Raw genomic sequence first — 20,994 nt, 5'->3', positions numbered from 1 at the left:
GTGAGTTTTAGAACCACCACTGTGGGGATTTACACATAAGGTTATCTGGAAATAAATATAATCATCAGTAATCATTTAAATTTGAAATGATGCCAATGAAATTATAAGACTTTCTTGGGTCCTTAGATGTTAAGAGGATTCCCTGAAATGTTGCTCATTAATTGTCTGGCACAGTGCTGCCTACATAATAAATGCTCACTTAATCCATGTAAACTGTATTTTTCCTGGTGCTGTAAGTAGAAGGACTAGAGACTGCCTATTCCTCACCCTCATAGCGAGGAAATGATAAGCCAGATTCATGGAGGCTAAGCCATTGAAGGCACTAAGGACTCCGCATAATGTTGAAATGGTAGGTTCCGGAGTTGAGACTGAGTAAGACTGGAAATTGAAGCCAGGAGTTCTGCAGGCTCCACAGGGAGGCTGCCAGGAAATGCAGAGGTGGTTATAAACAGAGCAGGGAATTTCTGAGCGTGTGGCAACGATTCTGGGTAATGGAGAGGAATAAAGTGTGGCCGTATACAAGGCTGACACAGTGAAGGAGGACATGATCCCTCAGGCAGAGATAGCCATGAAGTTACAGCAAGGCGCTGATCCCAAGTACAGTGAAGTAGCCGGGGATAATGGAGGTCCTGTGGAAGGAAAGCCAGAAAATGGCAGGCGGATGTTGACTAACACTGGCAAGATTCCTAAGGGAAACATGAGATTAGCAAGTGACAATGGAGGAAAAAGTGCCTGGTTAAAAGGTAAAGAGAGTGGAGTAAGCAGGAGGCCTGGGCACTAGAGGAGTAAGTCTGGCTTGTTGAACAAAGAAGATAAAGCTGTGGGGAGTGATGAGAAAGCCCAGCAAAGAGCAAGGAGATGAGGGATCTGAGTGATGGTGAAGACGGAAGTGGTGATGGGGAAGCGAGAGATTCTCCCTTAAGAAGGTACTGAGGGTAGTAAAATAAAGTGAGAAAAATTTAAAGCACTGAGGTTGGGAAGATGGCCAAATTACCTTTTCCTTCCAGGAAACCATATGGTCCTTCAGAGATTAGGTGTATTACTTTTGCAACCATTAGAATCAACAGTTTCAAAAATGCCTTGATACATTTGATGGTGATTAAATGAATTGTAGACAATTCATAGTGGAATGTAAGGTCCATGAGACTAGTGATTGCTTCTGTTTTCTGGACCACACTGCTCTCACTGCTCAGTGGGAATTCCCATCATATATACAGAAATTCAGTAAATATTTACTAATTGCACTAGGCTGAACATTATTTAAAAGCCAGTGAGAACCAGGAGTCTTTGACTGGAATACGGATAAAGAAAACAACATAATTCAATAATTGAGTACTTCTATGTGCCAGGCATATACAAGCCATGCTTCCTTTTATTTAAGCCATGCTTTGAGTGTAATAGGTATCATTATCCCCATTTGCTAGTGAAAAAACTGAGGATCAGAGACATGAAGTAGCTTAGTGAAAATCGCTCTCCTTCCAAGATTCTTATTTTTCACATTGGTAAAAGAGTTGAAGGATGAGAAATATATTTAGGAATCATCAGGATGAAGGTCAGAGTCCTCTGCCCACACTTTGCTATCATCTGTCTTTAATGGTAAAGGAGTGGCACCGTCCCTACTGAGTTCTTCTGCCCACACTTGCATCGTGGCTGGGAAGAAATACAAGATTTCATCCGACCCTGTTTGATGCTCACAACATATCTATGAGTTAGGTGCCATTTCCATGAGGAAACTAAAATTCAGAGCTAGTAAGAAAATTTCCAAAGTCATTCAATGAATAAGTAATGGAACATCGAGCCACGGTTTGAACTCAGCTTTGTATGAATAAACATTCTAGGCTTTTCTTTTTCCAGAACTATAATTTCAGAAATTTGTTTGATGCTGAACTCATCAATAACCATGTGGTTTCCTGTCTTTGAGAACAAAAAAGTCCTCAAAATAAGAATATAAGGCAATTTAAAAAATAATTCACTTGACATTTACTCTCAAGTATGTAATTATATGTGAGGTAAAATGATACCACTTTAAACAACACAAAATTAGAGTTATAATCTGAAGTAATGACATTTCAGTATGGGTGACCTGGGCAGATGATGAACTCCTTCCGTGTTTTATAAACCTTTTGTGGTGTAGAAAAGCCTATGAAAATAATAATGAGAAAAAGGGGTTTGTGAACATGTAAATAGAAAGGCACAATGAAAAGATACAGAAATAAAGTAACCCAATTACTCAGTGGTTAAATATATATAAGACCAGCTTTAGAACATTACTGACATCCTACATAAAAATGTGTGGGAAACTATAAAATTGACTAATAATTAGCTGATAGCTTGTAGAAATTGTCTTAATTTATATTTTTATTGTTGTTTTAAACAGTTTTGAGACTATTCAATATGTATTCATTAAAAGGGTTTAATCCTATAATTTCTTATCATTTTCTCCAATACCACATGAATATAATTTTAAAGTAATATTTTACAGATGAGAAATGATGTTTTCCACAGATGAGAAAAGATGTTACAGCTAACACATCTGTACTCCCATAAAAATAGAAATTAGTTTGGCAAAGAAAATGCATTCATATTAAAATATTAAAAATTAAATGTAATGTCATAAAACCCCTACCTAAGTAAAGCCATGAAGTTAAACCATTCATCACACATATTTAATGAGGCACTGTCATTAATATTGGTTATTTCCTACAAAAGAAGACATACAGCAGAAAGTCTTCATTCTCAAAACACCCTTACTTGAATGTTGAGGCAAATGTACTTGAATTGGAAAATTTATTAAATTATTCTAATAAAAATATTCAGATGTTGCCTATCCAAAAGCAATTTCTCTTAAGAAGTCATCACCAACTTCTTAAGAAATGCATTAATATTTATTATCAAATATTTGGATCAGTATTTTATCTCCTAACATAAAGGTTTTCAAAATTCATAACGAGGTGGCTAGCTCAATCCCACACATCCTAAATCTTAAAACTGCCATTGCAGTAGAAATGCCATGTGCATTACTGAAGCATCCAATTTAATCTTCCCCAAGTGAAAGTCCAGCCACAATATCCAGTGTCACAAAAAAGCACTTGTAAATAGTTGGCTTTTCAACTATAGAATTCAACTTGTTATGTCAACTACATAGTTCAACTATGAATGTCAAATATATATTTTAAATATATAATATTAAATATAGAATTATAATTTATTTAATAAACCTAGCTTTAATATTTGTTGGTTTTGCTTTTTTAGTGACTGACAAATAATAAATAATTTTATTTTTTGAAAAGTAATTAAAGATGCAATTGTAAGGTATAGAAATGATGCTTCCTTCTTTCCTTTATCATATAATGTATAGATACAGATGTAGATAAATCGTTCTACATTAATTTATCCAAAACACTGTGGACTGGGTTTAGTTTAATTATCTGTCTCATCGAAAATTAATTTCAACTGCTTTATAGTTCTATATTTTATAATGTCTTAGAGGCATTACAAAATCAAACAAATCCACATGTATGGATGTAGCTTCACTGTTTTCCCCCTTGATAGTGAAGATATTTTTTGCTCCTTTTGCAGATAAATGTATCCTCCAGAAACAAGTTTCTTTTCAGTTAACCTTACCTACAGTCGATATCACTCTGGTATATGTGATGAAAGTAAAATTTTCCTCAAAGAGAAAAATAAAGAATGGTAAGTAATTCCATTATAGAATTTCCCACTGATATCTGTGGTGTGGTTGAGTAAACGTCTTTTCTCCACCCTCCAAAAGAAAGGGTTAATCGCATACATACTTTTGAGCATTTTCAAACAAATTACAAACAGCACCAAAAGTTCCTTTTACTATGGAGCTCCAGAGGAAGAAATTCCCTTACAGGTTCCCTCCTCCATCTTTCCTCCCCCACACCTGGTGTCTTCCATAGAGCTGGAACTTCTATAGATCACAGATATCCTTTGCCCAGGATGACCAATCTCTGAGGCAGGGATTTTTTTTTTTCTCCCGCTTCAAGATACTTCATGTTAACAGCTTGAGGGCGTTCAATCAGCACCGCTTTGATCTCGGCTGGAACTATAATTATTTAACATTGTTACATGGATTTCTATAATCCATCCCACCATTAAATCCCTTTTACGCCCTCATCTTCTGAGGCCTAATCTGCATCTGTACACTTAGTTTGTCTTCTCTGCTGGTCTCCTCAGGAGCCTGCATTCTCCAACATTCCCACTGATGGTTTTCTCTCTTTTCCCTGCTAATGAAATCATTTTCTTACAAATTGAAAACGGCAAAAATGTCTTCTGCATTTGGTCTATTTTTTAAGAGCTCCCTATTGAATACCAGTATCATCCACCATTCACTGCAAATTTTATTTTTTTCCAGTTCTATGGAATTCATTTGCCCAGTGGAAGTTTTATTAACATAATGATAAGCATGCATTAGACTTTTTTCAAAAAGGAATTTTTGTAAAAGCGTACACAATAGAAAGTAGCCAATGCTGCAGCTTTTTGAAAATACAGGAGGAAGGATTTAGCAACTTTGAACTTTCTTATTTCTTTTTCATAGGATGAACTGAGCAGTTCTGGATGGGCCATAAAACGGAAATATAAAAAACCGATCGAGAATAGAGATCTCATGAGAACAATTCAGTAAGAATGTCTGAGGAAGTCTGTGAAGGTAAGTCCCAAGAAGAAAAGGGGAAAAGGAGGAGAGATAAGCATTTTGAAAAAAATGTAAGGCCCTCCAAAAAAAACTAGAGAACAGTACAGAGAAGAGACCCCTGGAGAGAAATGAGGATTTGGGGACCTTTTCCAGCAACTATCTTAGACTTTCCAGTTTAGATGGCCATGTAATTACATTATCCCTCCCCCTATTGGTTTCTGGTCTGTATTTTCTTTTATCTACTTTAATAATTCTATCATTTTATATTTCATGTTTTTTTTATAAGTCATCCCAAGTCCTTCATGGAATGAGACTGGACAAAGAAGACCCAAATAACTTTTTTAAAACCTAAAATGGTTCAGCACTTCAAGTCCAGTTGAAAGTTATATTCTAGGGGCGCCTGGGTGGCACAGCGGTTAAGCGTCTGCCTTCGGCTCAGGGCGTGATCCCGGCGTTATGGGATCGAGCCCCACATCAGGCTCCTCTGCTAGGAGCCTGCTTCTTCCTCTCCCACTCCCCCTGCTTGTGTTCCCTCTCTCGCTGGCTGTCTCTATCTCTGTCAAATAAATAAATAAAATCTTTAAAAAAAAAAGTTATATTCTAATCAAAGACGTTGAATTCTATGGAAGACCCTGGTTTTCTAAACAAAATTCATACAAAATGACTCAGTATTTCTCTGGTCATTCAAAACTTCAGGAAATCTAAAGGAGAAAAAGAAACAAGGTTGAAGCAAGATTTAAGACAGAAGAAAATCTGGCTACAAAATAATAATGATGATGATGATGATGATGTCATGTTTGTATCACTTATACAGTACTTACTCTGTGCACTCTTCTCAGCACTCCATTCACATAACGCTCCCCGAAACCTGTGAAGCAGGTATACAGCACTCCCATTTTACAGATGAGAAAGTTGAGGGGGCAATAAGATGATTCGGGGCAAGTGATCAGTCCACATTTGCTGAGCTGTTAACCTGTTAAAGCTGAATTTGAAAGCACCTTTCATCATAGATTGTGTCTCCATTACCCTACCACCTTCTAGGCTTGGCTTTACTAGCAACAGGAGAGTAGGTTAGCTACCTAACCACTCTAAGACTTAACATCTTTACCTATTAAAATAGGGATAACCTATCAGGCATGTGGTGAGAATTAAAGGAGGTAATAAAAAAAAAAAAATCACTCTTGTAGTGCCCAGGAAAAAGGAGTGTCCTTTAAAGGGCTGTTGTCAGCATTATTGATTGCCACTCTCAGTGGGAATCCTGGCTGGGTCGCTTCTCAGCTACATTACTAAGTTTTTTAAGGCTCAGTTTCCTCAACTGTAAAATGAGTGGAGGCAGGATGCTTAATGAATGGTGGCTGTTACGATTATTACGTGTTTTCCAGGACAAAGCAAGATAAACGATGAAATTACACATACTAACCAAAAAGTTTTGTGTTAGAAATGAAGCCTTGGAATTCACACACAAAAAATATTACAGTATAAATGAGACAATAAAAGGTTTTAATGAAAAATAAAGGATATTTTCCTTGTTTGTATCTTAGCAAAGGAAAAAGATAGACCCCCCCACCCAGTTAGGAAATATATCAAAATATGGTAGCAAACAACAGCTGCCATAATCAAGAAGGAGGCATTGCATGAAAACTAGAGAAAATGATGTGGTGATAAGCACAGTCTTTAGAGTCAAGTTGCTTAATTTCAATTTCATGATTGTTTGCTTTGTGACCTTCAGCGAGGTCACAAATAATATTCCTGTACCTCAGTTTCCTTTTTAGTCAAGAGAGAAATAACATTCCTAGAGTTGTCATGAGGGAAAATTATGAAAATGTGCTTGCTTTTATATTCTTCGTGCCTATAACAGTAACTGACACATAGTAAACTCTCAATAAATATCAGGTGTTATAGATATGAATGCAAAGGAGAAAGCTAAACGGTTCACAGGGGAGGAAAATACTGCCCAGAACACAGTTTTAGGACTTCAACATTAATTCAAAACAGTTTTTATTTTTATTACTTTAAGAGAAAAACACTCTGAAAAATAAATGCATTAGGTCATCTTATTTTCTGATTTTACCTTTATCAGTACTTTATTTTTATGTTTTAGAATTTAAGATGAATGTCAATGAGCCAAATAGAGCAAATATCTTGAATTATATAAATTTAATATCTTAAATGCCCAAAGGGAGTCAGAAGTGTTATTAATTTTGTGTGCTTTTAAAGTATAGTTGAAGTATTCCATGCATTTCTGTAATAGTTATATATAATTCCATCTTCATTTCATTTTGTTAAAATATGTGATAACTATTTTTTCATTTTGTTATGTTTACCTATAAAAGTAAAAAAAAAGAGTAAGATCCAGAAAGCTGAGTTAACTAACAACCTCTTCTTTAATTTTAAAATGTGCTGTAATATTCTACTATATATTAATCATTAATTATTAGCATGAAATGTTAGCCTTAAGTTATACGAGTTCTTAGAATAATTCACTTCCATTTTCCAGACAGAAAAGCCTATTTTAGAGGAAATTAATTTTGTCACATAATTGTAATTAAGATTTTTAATGAATGATTTGTGCTTTTCAAAAATATCTACTTATTCTTTAAAATCGAACAATTTCTTTCCTATAATTCACACTAATATGTCAAAATACTGAAAAAAAGGTGCATTACATGTGCCTGAATGCTTAGAATCTCATATTTATCTTCAAATATAATATAAAATGTAAAGATATTTATTAAATTTAATAACTTAAAATAGTTAAAAGATTTTTTCATAATGAATAAAGCATTTTATTTATCCTTACGGAATAAAATTAAAGGTTTATTTTGTCCTGGTCACCACCAGAACTCCTGCCTTTACATTGCTCAAAAGAACTCTGTGCGTATGTATGCATGTATGTCTGTATATGTGTATCTGTGTGTGACAAAGGATCAGAGCAAAGACTCTGGAGTCAAGCTGTTTCTGACTTGCTCCCCAACATCACTTCCAGATCATTGCTTTCCTTTGCTTGGGGTTTGGGTGAGGAAACTTTCCTTCCTCCGTCACCACTTCTAACCCATTTTCACAGTGAACACGAATACTTATTAACAATGCCAATGACTTTTATTTTACCCAAGTCTCTACTGTGTTCTGATCAGAACTACTGCAACAGGCTGTTGCCTAGATGTCTAATGTCGGTCCCTGTTTCACTGCTAACCACAATTCACCCTCTGTATTAATGCCGAGTAAGTTGTACTCTGCCTGGAACAGTGGAAGGTTTTTGCCCTCTTCTTTTCCATTTGTGAAATATCTCTATGCTTACAAAGTAAAGAGGCCTTACCTAGCCTCCCAAAGCAGAGACAGATGCCTCTTTCTCTCAGCTCCCTTCAGATTCTTCAGTGACTTGTATTACCCTCATTCATCAGCTTGTGGTAACATTTCTGTTAGCAAGAAGTTAAGCCTCTCCCACTTGAGATCTATTTCTTTATACCCCCTCCCCAATTCCCCAGGAAGCCCCAAGAGCCAGGCCCACTTCGAAATTCCAAGCTGATTAGTTAGGCCAGTAGAGCCCCTCCTTTGCTCTTGATTCCTTGGTGTCATTATCGAAAACCATTCCCGCACAGGACAGTGGATTCTCCTTCTCTTCCAAGGTATAGCCAAGTGGGCTCAGCTCTTGTATGACCTGCCATGGTGTCCCCCTTAGGCTTCAGAGTTCAGTTCACTTAATTCACACTCACATTTCAGATGAGCCATTCTTCCCCAGAGCAGGAACTCAGGACACATTAGCTTGTCCCACAAGGGGTTCCAGATTTAGGAACAAAGGGTGAAAAAAAAAACGGTCCTTTCTTAAAACCTAAGGCCTTATCGTTGAGTCCTGGCTTTACCCCTTTTCCAGAAACTTGTCCTTGGTGTCCCTTCCCTGCCAGCTGACTTTGGATAAGGCAACCCAATCCAACCTGTTATGGACTGAATGTGTTCTCCCCGAGATTACAGGTTGAAGCTCTAACTCCCAATGTGACTGTATTTAGAGGCAGGGCCTTTACAGAGGTGATAAGGTTAAATAAGGCCATAAGGCTGGAGCCCTAATCCAATAGGACTGACGTCCATATAAGAAGAGACACCAGGAGTCTACAACCACAGAAGAAAAGCCCTGTGAGGACACAGTGAAGAGGTTGCCATCTAATCTACAAGCCAAGAAAAGAAGTCTCACCAGAAACCAACCCTGTGGGCACTATGATCTTGGACTTCCAGCCTCCAGAACTGTGAAAAAAATAAATTGCTATTGTTAAGCCAGCCAATCTGTGGTATTCTGTTATGGCAGCCAGAGCAGACTAACGCACCCCCTAAACTGGGGGAGAAGCAATGGAGTCTGGTTGATTGCCACACAGAAAGCAATACATATGCAGATCAGTCCTCCATCCTCTCCCACACACCTCCCTCCAGAGCAGTTAGATTTCCTTCTTTTTTTTTTATTATGTTCAGTTAGCCACTGTCTAGTACATCATTAGTTTCTGATGTAGTGTTCAATGATTCATTAGTTGTGTATAACACCCAGTGCTCATCACCACAGGTGCCTTCCTTAATACCCATCACCTGGTTACCCCATCCCTCCACCCCCCTTCCTTCTGAAAGGAGCAGTTAGATTTCTAAGACAATGGTGTGTTTTTGGCAAAGTGACAAAGGGCTCCCACACCGGGTGTGAAAGTCCCTGGCTCTTATTTGCCTGGTATTTACATAATTAAGAAGGCCCAGTTGAGTGACTTCTTTGACAATGGGAAAGCAATTTTAAGAAAACTTACTCTGTCCAGCTACAGAATTAAAAATGGCAGGTATAACTTTTCTAAAATTTTACTTCATCTATCACCCTATCTAACCACTACTGCATTAGTCACCTTACAATAATTATTGTTTATATATCCAACTTCTCCCATTCATTCAATTTTTAGGGTAATGAAAAATACCCTTGACTGAAAAAAGATGGTAATCTTCTTGGAAAACATCTAGTTTAAAAGAAAAAATGGGTAGAGGAAATTGAAAGAGCAAACACTCTGACGACGGAAAATGTTTTCTTCTTTCCTCTTGTCTTTTGGCCTGCTTGTGTTGCCTTTATATAGAAAATATAATTGAAAGACCATAAAATTAAATAATGCATTTTTTATTAAAAACACTGAAAATAAGTGCTGTCTCTCTCAGATACTCAGTCACTTGGATATTCCCTGTCTGCCTTACATTTCACTTCATTCTATAAGATGCCATGTTTCCAACCCTATTAGAATGTTCTCATGCATTTGTTCTGTTCCTATTTACATTATTAATACAGTGTTCAAAAATGTAATAATCTTGATTATTTCATATTATTTGTTATTTATATTCATATACATAATACATATTTAATAAATAATATAATCCTTACCTTTATTATTATATTCAATTATTTTAATACTTATGTTAATTAATTGCATATTATTTAACATGAAAAAGGTAATGGGAGGGGAAACCCAAAGAATTCTTAAAATTCCATTCAATCAGGAAGGCCTGTGACTGTTTTTACAAAGGTGTCAGTTGAAATTCATGTTATGCTCTTAGTTCCCTCAGGAAATTCTGCCATGAAAACTCGAAAAAAAAAAAAAAGGATCTTTGATTCTCTCTGTATTTACCCAAATAAAAACTTCTGTTTAGCACCCAATATGTTATTTTCATTACTTTCCTGCATGTGACAACATATTCAGTAAGAAAGCATTTTTTTTAAACATGCAGCTCTTTGCAATTCTCTTTTATGTATCCCTAAATTAAGGGCCACAGAAATTCTGCCAAGAAAAACTCTACTGTTTGCAAGAAGCTCAGACTCTCCCTCTGGAGCCTTCCTTTCTTACTCCCCCCAAAACTCACCATGGACCTCCAAGAGTCAACCCCATTTCCAAACAACAGGCAAGACCAGCTAGGCCACTGGATGCTCTGCTTTGCTGTTACATTTCCAGGCAATGGCCTAAGGTGCAATAAAGTTTCTTTATGGTTTCCTTGCTAACCTTTTACCAAACTCTTCCACTGTCACTTTTTTAAAAGTTCATAGATGTAACCCATCTTCAAAAGGTAGCTTCTTGTCTAAGTCTGGATTCCCATCTGTGACTTGAAGATACGATAGCTTCTGTTGTCTTTCAGAGAGAGCCCCTCCATTCCTCAGAGCAATAGGAAAGATCACGCCTTCAAAGGTAACAATGGCAAGGTGGGCCAGACCTAACTGGGAAGTAGCAGCTTCTAGATAGGCAAAATGGCAGCAAGCCTATGACACATGCTATGGAATTATATTTTGCAAAAAAACTAAACACTTGCTATATATGAATAACAATTTGGAGTGTCTCCAATGTGAATTTATTACTCTGCCCTTGGGATCACCTGAAGGGATCATCATTACTTGTGTTACTCATCAGCACTATGCTCCACCACGAGCACCAGCATCCATTCCCTTCTCCCTCCGTGAAAGCTGATCTGTCGGCCACCTCACTAGCACCTCTCCCACTCCGCAGTAGATGACTTTCTCCTCTCTTTGCTACCATTGCACACTGTACATGCCTCTGCAATGAAATTCATACCAATGTGTTTTAATTATCTCATCATTCATCTGTCTTCTGCTTTGTTTTATGAGCTTTCGGAAGATAGTCTGAACCCAAGTGATCTTTTTATCTTTAGAGTCTGGCACACAGTTATTCTCCAATAAATGCTTGAACTAATTAAATTAATTAATTCAATGGGTCCTGGGTCTACAAAGGTGCAGGGGAAGAAGTACAAGATCTGGCAAGCTTATGCAAGTTATATTTATGAGTGATACGTTGCAAGCTCCAAGTGTCAATCTTAGAAGCAAGTGTAGTTTATTAGGAAGACATAAAATAACTCCCAAAGTCCAAATGTGCTCCTGATTAAAGCAACAACAAACATAACATTAACGAATATTGGCTGTTATCAGGGCAGATACTGGAAAGAATGGAGAGCACACCTCTAGCACATTATCATATATTATCAAATTTAACATATCAATTACATTAAAAGTGATAAACCTCAAAAAAAAAACAATTTGGTAAACCAAAGTTATTAGGGGATAAAAGTTGAAATGATAAAATTTAAAAGAAATGACAAAAATGTATACTGTAAAGTCTGAAGATATGATGGGGCAAGCAATAAAAAATAACTTCAAAATAATCTGTGAGTTAATGGATAGTGGATTCAGAATAGCTTAATACAGGAATATAAATTTCTCTGAAGGCATATTCCTAAATTCTAAAGTTTAAAAACCCTTAAGTAGAAATAAGAGGTAAATGATAATAATTTTACCAATAAACAGATAGTCTCATAGTAACCCAAAATGTTGTATCTCTATTTACCAAGAACACTCAAGAATAGTTGTTTACAATAGCTGACCCCATTTGCTCCCCTTTGCCTCCCACTACAACCTACCACAGTCTGGTTTCTAATACCAGAGCTCCACTGAAATAGTTCTAGTTAAGAACACTAATATCTGCATGGCGCTAAATTCAAGGAGAGTCTTTAAATCATCGTTTGACCTCAGCAGCAGTTAGCCCAGGCGTGACTCAGTCCTTCTTAAAAACGATTACATTCTCCTGGTTTTCTCCATCCTGTCTGGCTTCTCCTTATCAGTCTCCTTTGATGACACTTCTTTTTCTATCCTCCAGCAAGAGATAGTTTTTCAAGCTTCATGTCCAAGCCTTCTTATATATATTCCCACCCCAGGCAATTTCATCTATTTCAATGAATTCACTGCCATGTATACATTGCTGACTCTCCAATTTCTATCTCTAGACCTGCCCTCTCTCCAAGGCTCTGGTCTATATATCCAACATTCTACTCAACAACTCCACTTGGATATCTCACGGAAACTGCAAATGACATATTAAAAATCCAACTTAACTCTCCCCCTAACCACGCCTTTCCTTCAGTCTCAGTGAATGGCAACAAATACTCAAAGTTGAGCAAGCCACTTTTAATCACACCCTCAAACATATCCAGTGCTCTCTACAAACCACTTTCATCGCTTGATAAGACTCTTGCTTTTTATTGACCTTCTTCTATCCATTCTCCACAGAGCAGTCAGAGCGGTTTATTTTTAATGCAAATATGAGCATGCAGCTTCTATGTATAACATGTCCTCACACTGATCTTGAAGTTAAATACATAACAGTATTGTGGACTACAAGGCCCTGAATCCGAGCCTTGCTTACTTTAATAGCCTCATCTTATAGCACTCTTTCTACTCTTTATTATTCAGAAATATGTAAATAATGAGAAAGAATTAAGCACATATCCTCCCTTTCCTTCATTATTTAGGAGTCATTAAAAAGTGGATGCTGGAAAATTTTTCAGAAGATAATATTATCAGCTAATAATACAGAAGGGACGATAAAATGTAAAAGTCACAATTGTACAAGCCCTAATGATATATGGATCCTGGCAGTAATCATTAGGTGAAGAATTGAATGGGAAACTTCATAATGGATGGATCAGGCTGAAAGTATGTGAACCTCCTGGCACATTGTAGTATCATTACAAATGGGACATCCCATCTTTATGTAATAGTTACTGATACTGAACCAAAAGAAAGCACCCAGCAAGGTATATGTAGTATTATTGCCTATAGTTTTGAATCTGAATGTATTCAAGGATCTAGATTTAACTACCAATTTATAAGAAATATGGGTATGGGGGATAAGGGCACCTGGGTGGCACAGTTGGCACGTCTGACTCTTGGTCTCAGCTCAGGTCATGATCTCAGGGTCCTAACATTGAGCCCTGCATCGGGTTCTGCACTCAGCATGGAGTTGGCTTGGGACTGACTCTCTCTTTCTCCCTCTCCTTCTCCCCCTCTTCCTCTGCGCTCTCTCTCTCTCACTCTAAAATAAATAAATCTTTAAAAAAAAGAAAAAAGAAATCCGGGGAATAGAGAAGCATGTTATGAAACAGTGCTAGCATGTACTTTACCTAATTTACAATGTGAACAATACCCCAGGATAAATACACTGGTTTCTCCAACAAAAAAGTGGGAGAGAGGAGTTGAGGGAAGATACAAAAGACTTGAGAATCATACCAACCAATATGTGGACCTTCTTCAAATCCTGATTTGAACCAACCAAACATAAAGACACTTTTTGAGATAACTGGGAAAATTTGAAGACAAATTGAGATTCAGATAATATTAAGAGTTATTTTTTATGTGTCATAATGCTATTGTTTGTCATTATGTTTTAAACAAAAGTATTTATTAGAGAACCATACCAAAGCACTTATGGGTGAAATGACAGGATTTCTGTAATTTGCTTTAAAATAGAGATGATAGATAGATAGATAGATAGATAGATAGATAGATAGATAGATAGATAAAAGGAAACTGATGAAACCAGATTGGCAAAAAGTTGATTAACGTTTGAAGCTGGGCGATAGCTACGTGGGGATTTATCATACAATTCCCTCTTATTTTATGTGTATTTTAAACTTTGCATATTAAAATATAAAAATTTAAAATAAAACCAAATTCATTTAAAATATTTCCTCAGATAAGTCATTACTGACTCCCACCCCTCATAATGCCGTTTAGGGTATCATTTATGTCTCTTAAATGATAGAAGAGCGATCACATATACAGTAAAAGCACTCAAAAAATCATTATTATTACAATTTGCATTTCCGAGAGAGCATAAACTCTCTGAGGTAGAGACCACCCTGGCTTGTTTACTGCTACATGTCCTCGAGTCTGGCACAGAACATTGCATATATTTGATACTCCATATAGAGTTGAATAAATAAATGTTTGCTTAACCAATTTATTTCATCTTGTGTAATCAATCAATACTACCCTTACAAATAATCTTCTAGCAATCTAGTTCTAAGTTTGTGGACCATTTATTCCAAGTGTATGTGTCTGTATGCACTTGCTTTAATTCTCCCTGTTTTTAAACTACTTCTAATGCATGCCCCGGTATTGGTCTTCACTTCTTCTGAGCCCAAGTAAGTCCTTTTCTGACCCAGACAAAATAAAAACAAATAATGACAAGGCTTAGTTTTTCTTTCTTTCAACTTTCCAGAGATGAGAGCCAATCGTATTTTTAGGTATTTTCTCAGGGCAAAAATTCTGAGTCAAGAAAAACAACTGATGCTAAAAATCCTTGTGCCAAAATAAATATTGAATGCATATGTTTTAATGAAGGAGGTTATAAAAGGCACGGCAAAGGTTTCTCTTACATGTCTATTCCTAGTGACTGGTAGTATCTTCCTGGAGGGCTTTGGGCAGGAGAAGTCTAAGCTGAATTATGGCTCAGCAGGAAAGAGCATAATAAATGTCCCATTATTAACACAACTGAGGGCGAGTAGCTAATCAAAGTAGGCAAACTGTGAAACAGAAATACAAGATTTATGGTTTAACTTAGAATATACAAAAGCATGTTTAACAATAGAACTTTTGATGTAGGGCCAGACCTTTTATTTGTGTAGGGCCCACTGACTGGTGTTCCACTAACACCAACAACATTCAAATGCTTCATCCACAATTTCTAGTCTGTGTCGGTAACATGGACTGAGAATGTAAAACCACCGATTGAAGGCGACTGGATTAAGGATATATTTTATGCAGGACATTATAACTCAAAGATGTATCTTTCCTAACAATAATCGTAAGTACTTTGACTCCAACCGACTTTTTTTTTTTTTTTTTTTGGTTTGGGTTTATGCGTGCCCTAATTCTACATGAGAGTGAAAACTGGAGTAAAGAAATAAGATAAAAGGAACTTTTTTACTGAGTTTATGTGGTATTCTGTTCTACAAAGAGTAAGGCTTTCATCTTTTAATCCGATATCCACTTAACTACATTACAGAAGATTTATTTTGACCCCCTCTTGTTTCATAAGGGGCTCAAAAGTCGGTAGCAATTTGACACTTTGCTATACTGTTTTTCTGACCCCCCCACACATACATACACACACGCACTCACACACCCCCCTCCCTGCCTCATTTTCATATGGACACAAAGCATTGGGATAAAATGATGGTTCATTATAGTGGTACAGAGCTCTTATCTTCATCCGGCAAGAGTCATTTCCTTCCAAAGATTGAAATGCAAATGTGAAAATTAATGATAACTGCATTATCTGATAGCAGAGATAATACCAATTCACTGTCAGAGTAATACACAGTCATTCTACGATTTCCTCCGCTTCTCACAATATTCTTCTTACTGTCAGACTATATCTATGGTTAACTATGTTTCATAGGTTTCTGTTAATTTACTTCAAATGGCATTTCCCAGATCTTATATCTACCACATTTTCCCAATCAAAAAGGAAACGAAATCAGAACTGTAATCTCCAAGCCCTTCTTTGGACTAGTAAAGAGGGAGGGAAAAAAAAAAAAAAACCTGTATCATTAGTGTGTGCTTGTATCTCCCAGTGGTCTTCCAGCTACTAGTTCCACTTTATGCAAAACACTCCCATCTTCTCAGTGTGAGGCACAAAGCAGAACCAACCCCATCATCAGCATGTATCCTTCGTGTTGAACAGCAACTGAACGAGGCAACTTATTGATAGATTCTGTGATCAATTTTTAGTCCAGATGCAACAAGTACACGCATCTGATTTTATGCTAGACATCTACTGAAAATCTATTTACATTAAAATTTCTTTAACTGAACCACATTTTAAGTCCAGTTGAATAGAATGCAGTTATTATAATCGCATGGTGATGTTACATACCAAAATTATTTTTGCAAAGTTAATTCACTATATAGATGTTAAATGACGGCTTAACATCTGTAAGGCATTGTCATGGCTACTAGGGCACAGTTGCTGAAATGATACTGAAGTAATATTAAGAGCTATTTATTAAGCACTATGAAGCTCCGAACTCCAGGTTTTTCCCAGACGATCTCATGAATGAGGTAGTGATTATTATCAGCCCCATTTTATAAATGAAGAAACTGAGGCCTCGGAGAGTTATTAACTTATCACACAATTCATTAGTGGCAGGGACAAGATATAAATGGAAGAAATATTTTTGGTCTTTTCCACTCATTATATTGCCTCAAAATAATTTACCTCTGACAGAAACTCAGATTTCCATTTAACAACCTAGGAGCAAGTCATGCTGTTCTGAAATGCACAACACAAAAACAATTCCGAATTTTAGTATAGTAATTCATTAGATCATCAATACAAGGTGTGATTTTCTACTTTATTATTATTGAAACACCTCAAGTGCTTAACATGTAAATACCAAAATAAAAGGGCACGCTTATCTTGATAACTCCGTGAGAAAGAATCTAAGTGACTACTTGCTCAAAATTTTGTATCTGTGCCTATTTGTATTAATACATATTACTTGGGGGTATATGTACTTATTTGTACATTTGAATAATGTGATACATTCATTTACTAAAGCTCTTGGAAATTTCAATTATCGTGGCTGTAAGCCTAACGGTAACGCTTAGGTACGTTCAATGTCAAACCAGAAAAATCAGATTATTTACTATTTACAAGTGCAAAAAGAAGTAACCGTGTTTTTAATAATGTAAGCTAGAGACTTGGTATTCTTAGAGTTGATCTAAGATGTGACTTTTAAGGTGCTCATTTCATAAAGGTGGAGAATGGATTTATACTGATTCGCCTGAATTCTCTCCCCGCCGTCTCCCTCTACATCTAAATACAGAAGTCAGCACTCAAGACTTCGGCCACGGATTGTGGTTCTAAAGGTTTCTTAAGTGAGAGAGCCAGAGATGTAAACACTATATTCAAAATGAGCTCAGCGTTCTAAATGCATGAGAAGTTCTAGGGTAAGGGAAGGCTGTTAACATCTAGCAAATCCCAAGCTCTCCCAAGCTGTCAGCTGGATACTTTCTATACACCATCTTTCAAATTTCATCCACATAATAAAGTTTCAAAGTAGTTACTATTCTTCCCAGTTTAAAAATAAGCAAACTGAGGCCCTGGCTGTTTAATACACCTGAGATCACAAGACTGTAAAGAGTCAGCGTGCAAACTCAAACACAGATATGACTCTAAAAGTTGTTCAGTTTCTTCTGTAGTTTAGAGTATTAGGTTCTCATGCTTAATTATTGACTGCATCAGTGACAATCCACGAGTCATTTAAAAAGATTAAAGAAGAGAAATGGCATCAGAGTGTTGACAGCATTATACTATGCCTTTGGACATCTGCTTACACTCTCCATAATTATTAGTGCACAATAATTATTTATTGAATAATTAAATGTATAGGACTATTGGTAAACTGAAGTACTTATGAGGGGATAAAAGAAAAGAAAAGGTATTTACTTTAAAAAGAGAAAGAAATGAAGTGTAGGCAAATTCAGAGGAAGAGATAGTAGATACCAAGTAACATATCACTTAGATTCCAAGCAAGGTAATATCAGGGTAATTTTTTCAAGAGCAAAAAAGAAAAGTGAAACTTGAAAACAGTTGTGTGAAATACTGAAATAACGAGATACATTGACCTGAACTCCATTAGCTTAGTGTGGGTCTAGCCTCCATTCAAACAACGAAAGATTCATGAGAACTTAAAGAATATTTAAGGGTCACAAATATTTAAACATTAAAAAATTTCACCATAGATATGTTTGCAAATGTAAGATAATTTTTCTAAGGATTGTTTAGGTTCTGCCTAATCGTAAGAGTTAACAAAGTTGTGAGCAATTACTAAATGTACCTTTTAGTTGGATAACAAGTAAGGGGCAAAAATTGGCACTGCAGGATTGATATTTGATAAAAATAGAACACTTCAAACAAGAGTTGATTCATTATTGAATTGAGCCATCAAGAAAGGCTGTAGAGTCGTCTTCCATCAAACTCTTTCAAACTCTTTAAAAATAAGATAAACCCTGATCCATCTTAAATGATGTCAGCTCTACGCCTCAAATTCTTTAGATAATTTCCTGGTCTTTTGATTCTGTTCTATTTTTATTTAGAGAAAGCTGTCTATCTTACAGTGACTATCAGGACCGGGTGGGAGGACTTTAAAATTAGGAGAACCTTGAAATCACACCTGGCTCATAACCTCATGTCTTAACCAATCATTTGTGGTTAAATTCAAAACTAGATGCTTAGTATTTTAAAAAGTGTATCAGATATATTACTGAACTTAAAAAAAATGCTGAGAATTTTAAATGGGTCTCCTCCAAGGCTCAACAATTCCAAAGCCATAATAATGACAAGGAGAATTTTATATGAATGATCTGATTTAATTCTCACAAAATCCCTAAGAAGTATGAATGTTGTTTTCTACATTTTACAAATGAGGATATAGGAACAGGGAGAGTAAGAAACTTGCCAAAAATCGCTCAACAGAGTGGCAAATCCAGAATTTGAAGCTAAACCCTTAGAATAGAGAGCTCAATTTCTAACACGTTTGGAAACTGTCACTAAAATGTGGACAATTTTCTCTCATTGATACAGTTGGAAAGTACCAACAATGTTTTGCAAATAACAAAAATGGGGGTAAAATATTTATATAATCACTATTTATGCAATAACAAAAGTGAAAAAACATCCCTTAAACTTTGTCCTGACTGAAAGAAAGTAACGAAATTTCTACCTTAAAAAATAAATATCCAACATATATTCTTTTGTTATGAATCAACCTCATTAATTCAGGGGGTTTCAAAATCATGAAAACCCCTTTTTACTGTAAAATATCTGTAGGGAAAAATCTGTTATCGATTTTACAACAGACAAAAAAAGAACTTGCTTATAGGCCCGCCTGCTTAGAGACAGAGACTTTTCCTTTAAAGTTTTTACATATTCCCAATGTGCCACAGAAAAGAGCATAAACATTTTCATTTTAACAACTAAATAAAAATTTCATTAAATCAGATACATAAAATAAACTTAACTCAACAGTGAAATATTTCATCTTGAATGACACATCATTCTTTACCTTGCTCCTCTCTCTGTCTCTCTTTTTGTAAGCTAATAGTGCAAGTTTATTTCTGGAAAAGCTTCCTGAAAAAGGTGGCATTGATCATGCACAATGTGTTTAATAATTACCACCTTTTGAATTTACTTACTTACTCCTAAGTCCCAGGGAATACTGTGGGCCTCAGCCCTGAGGAAAGACAAAAACCTCCCCCGCCAAGTTTACTCTATTGAGAGAGCAGCCAGAATGCACACTTTGCAAGTAGGCATATCCAAAAGGCCATCTAATTTAATTTTAAATGTAAAAACTCTTCTAAGTAGCATATACATACTTAATTCCATGAATAAAGAACCATACAAAGTTCATCTACCCTTTTAAAATTAAATGTAATCCACAAGAAAAAAAAATAAAGTTTTAAAGATTTTTTTTCTTTAATCAAAGGAGTTCTTTACTACATTAAGAAGACGGAAGCATTATGCAATAAGGTGAAAATACCAGAAGTCTGCATCTTCTTTCAAACTCTTACAAGGTTGTATTATGGTACTTTAAATATAACACATTTTGATCCAAAATCTTGTAGAACCATTATGCTACAGTATACAGAATACAAACATTTGTGTGTATCATGAATAACATTAGAAATGACATCATAATAATCAGCTATACTGCATCTTCATTTTTGTTTGCATTATATTTTCCAGCTGCTGGTTTCAGAAAATTACCACTGGAGTTCCTCTCTTCTTCACGCACAGCAGAGAGCAATTTGCAAAGTCATGCAAGGGTGAAAATGTGATTGAAATATAGGGATCTTTCTTAATGAAAAATGTTACTGCTTTAGAAATTATAGCTAAAACTATTTCAAAAACTCGCTTATATCTTTAAGCCCTATGACATAATAGTCTCCGTTTATAAATATACCATCAATTATAAATTACTTGGCATCAAATATAAAGGTTTTTTTTTCAATTGAGTTCTTATGAAGTGTACATATTTCATCAAATTATATTGGTATTTAGGAGTATTTTGATCAATTGTTGTGTTTCTCGAAATGGTTCAATGTCAGGATTCTTAAAATCAAATTTAATTTTCATTCATAAAAATGAAAATGTTGCCAAAACCTTGAATCAGATGGGAGTGTCTGTTGATATTGTCTAAACTTCTAAATACAAATTGAGATTTAGTCTATGATTTATAACACGACTAAGTTGAAAGTATTTCTTTATAGTATTGTTACTTGTTTAAAAGTTTTAAAATTATTCCCAAACTGAATGTAGATATAGCATAAAGATTTCTGTCCAAAAAAAAAAAGGCAAGAAGAATGAACTAATTCTTATATGACTATGAAGTAAAAAAAGATGGAGATTTCAAGCAGAAATAACACTGGTTTTTATAGTTTAACAAAAAGATAAAAATCTTCTTTAAGTAATGATGTTTATTTAAAC

General features: G+C 35.7%; 1 protein-coding gene across 2 annotated transcripts in view; it reads right to left on the bottom strand.

Annotated features, from left to right (window-relative positions):
• Positions 1 to 20,994, bottom strand: part of ZFPM2 (zinc finger protein, FOG family member 2) — a 442,921-nt gene that overhangs the window by 305,337 nt on the left and 116,590 nt on the right. The window lies entirely within an intron of this gene.

This window comes from Ursus maritimus, unplaced genomic scaffold (genome assembly GCF_017311325.1).
Source record: "Ursus maritimus isolate PB19 unplaced genomic scaffold, ASM1731132v1 scaffold_9, whole genome shotgun sequence".
Lineage (NCBI taxonomy): Eukaryota > Metazoa > Chordata > Mammalia > Carnivora > Ursidae > Ursus > Ursus maritimus.
This window is presented reverse-complemented; position numbering and strand designations above follow the sequence as displayed.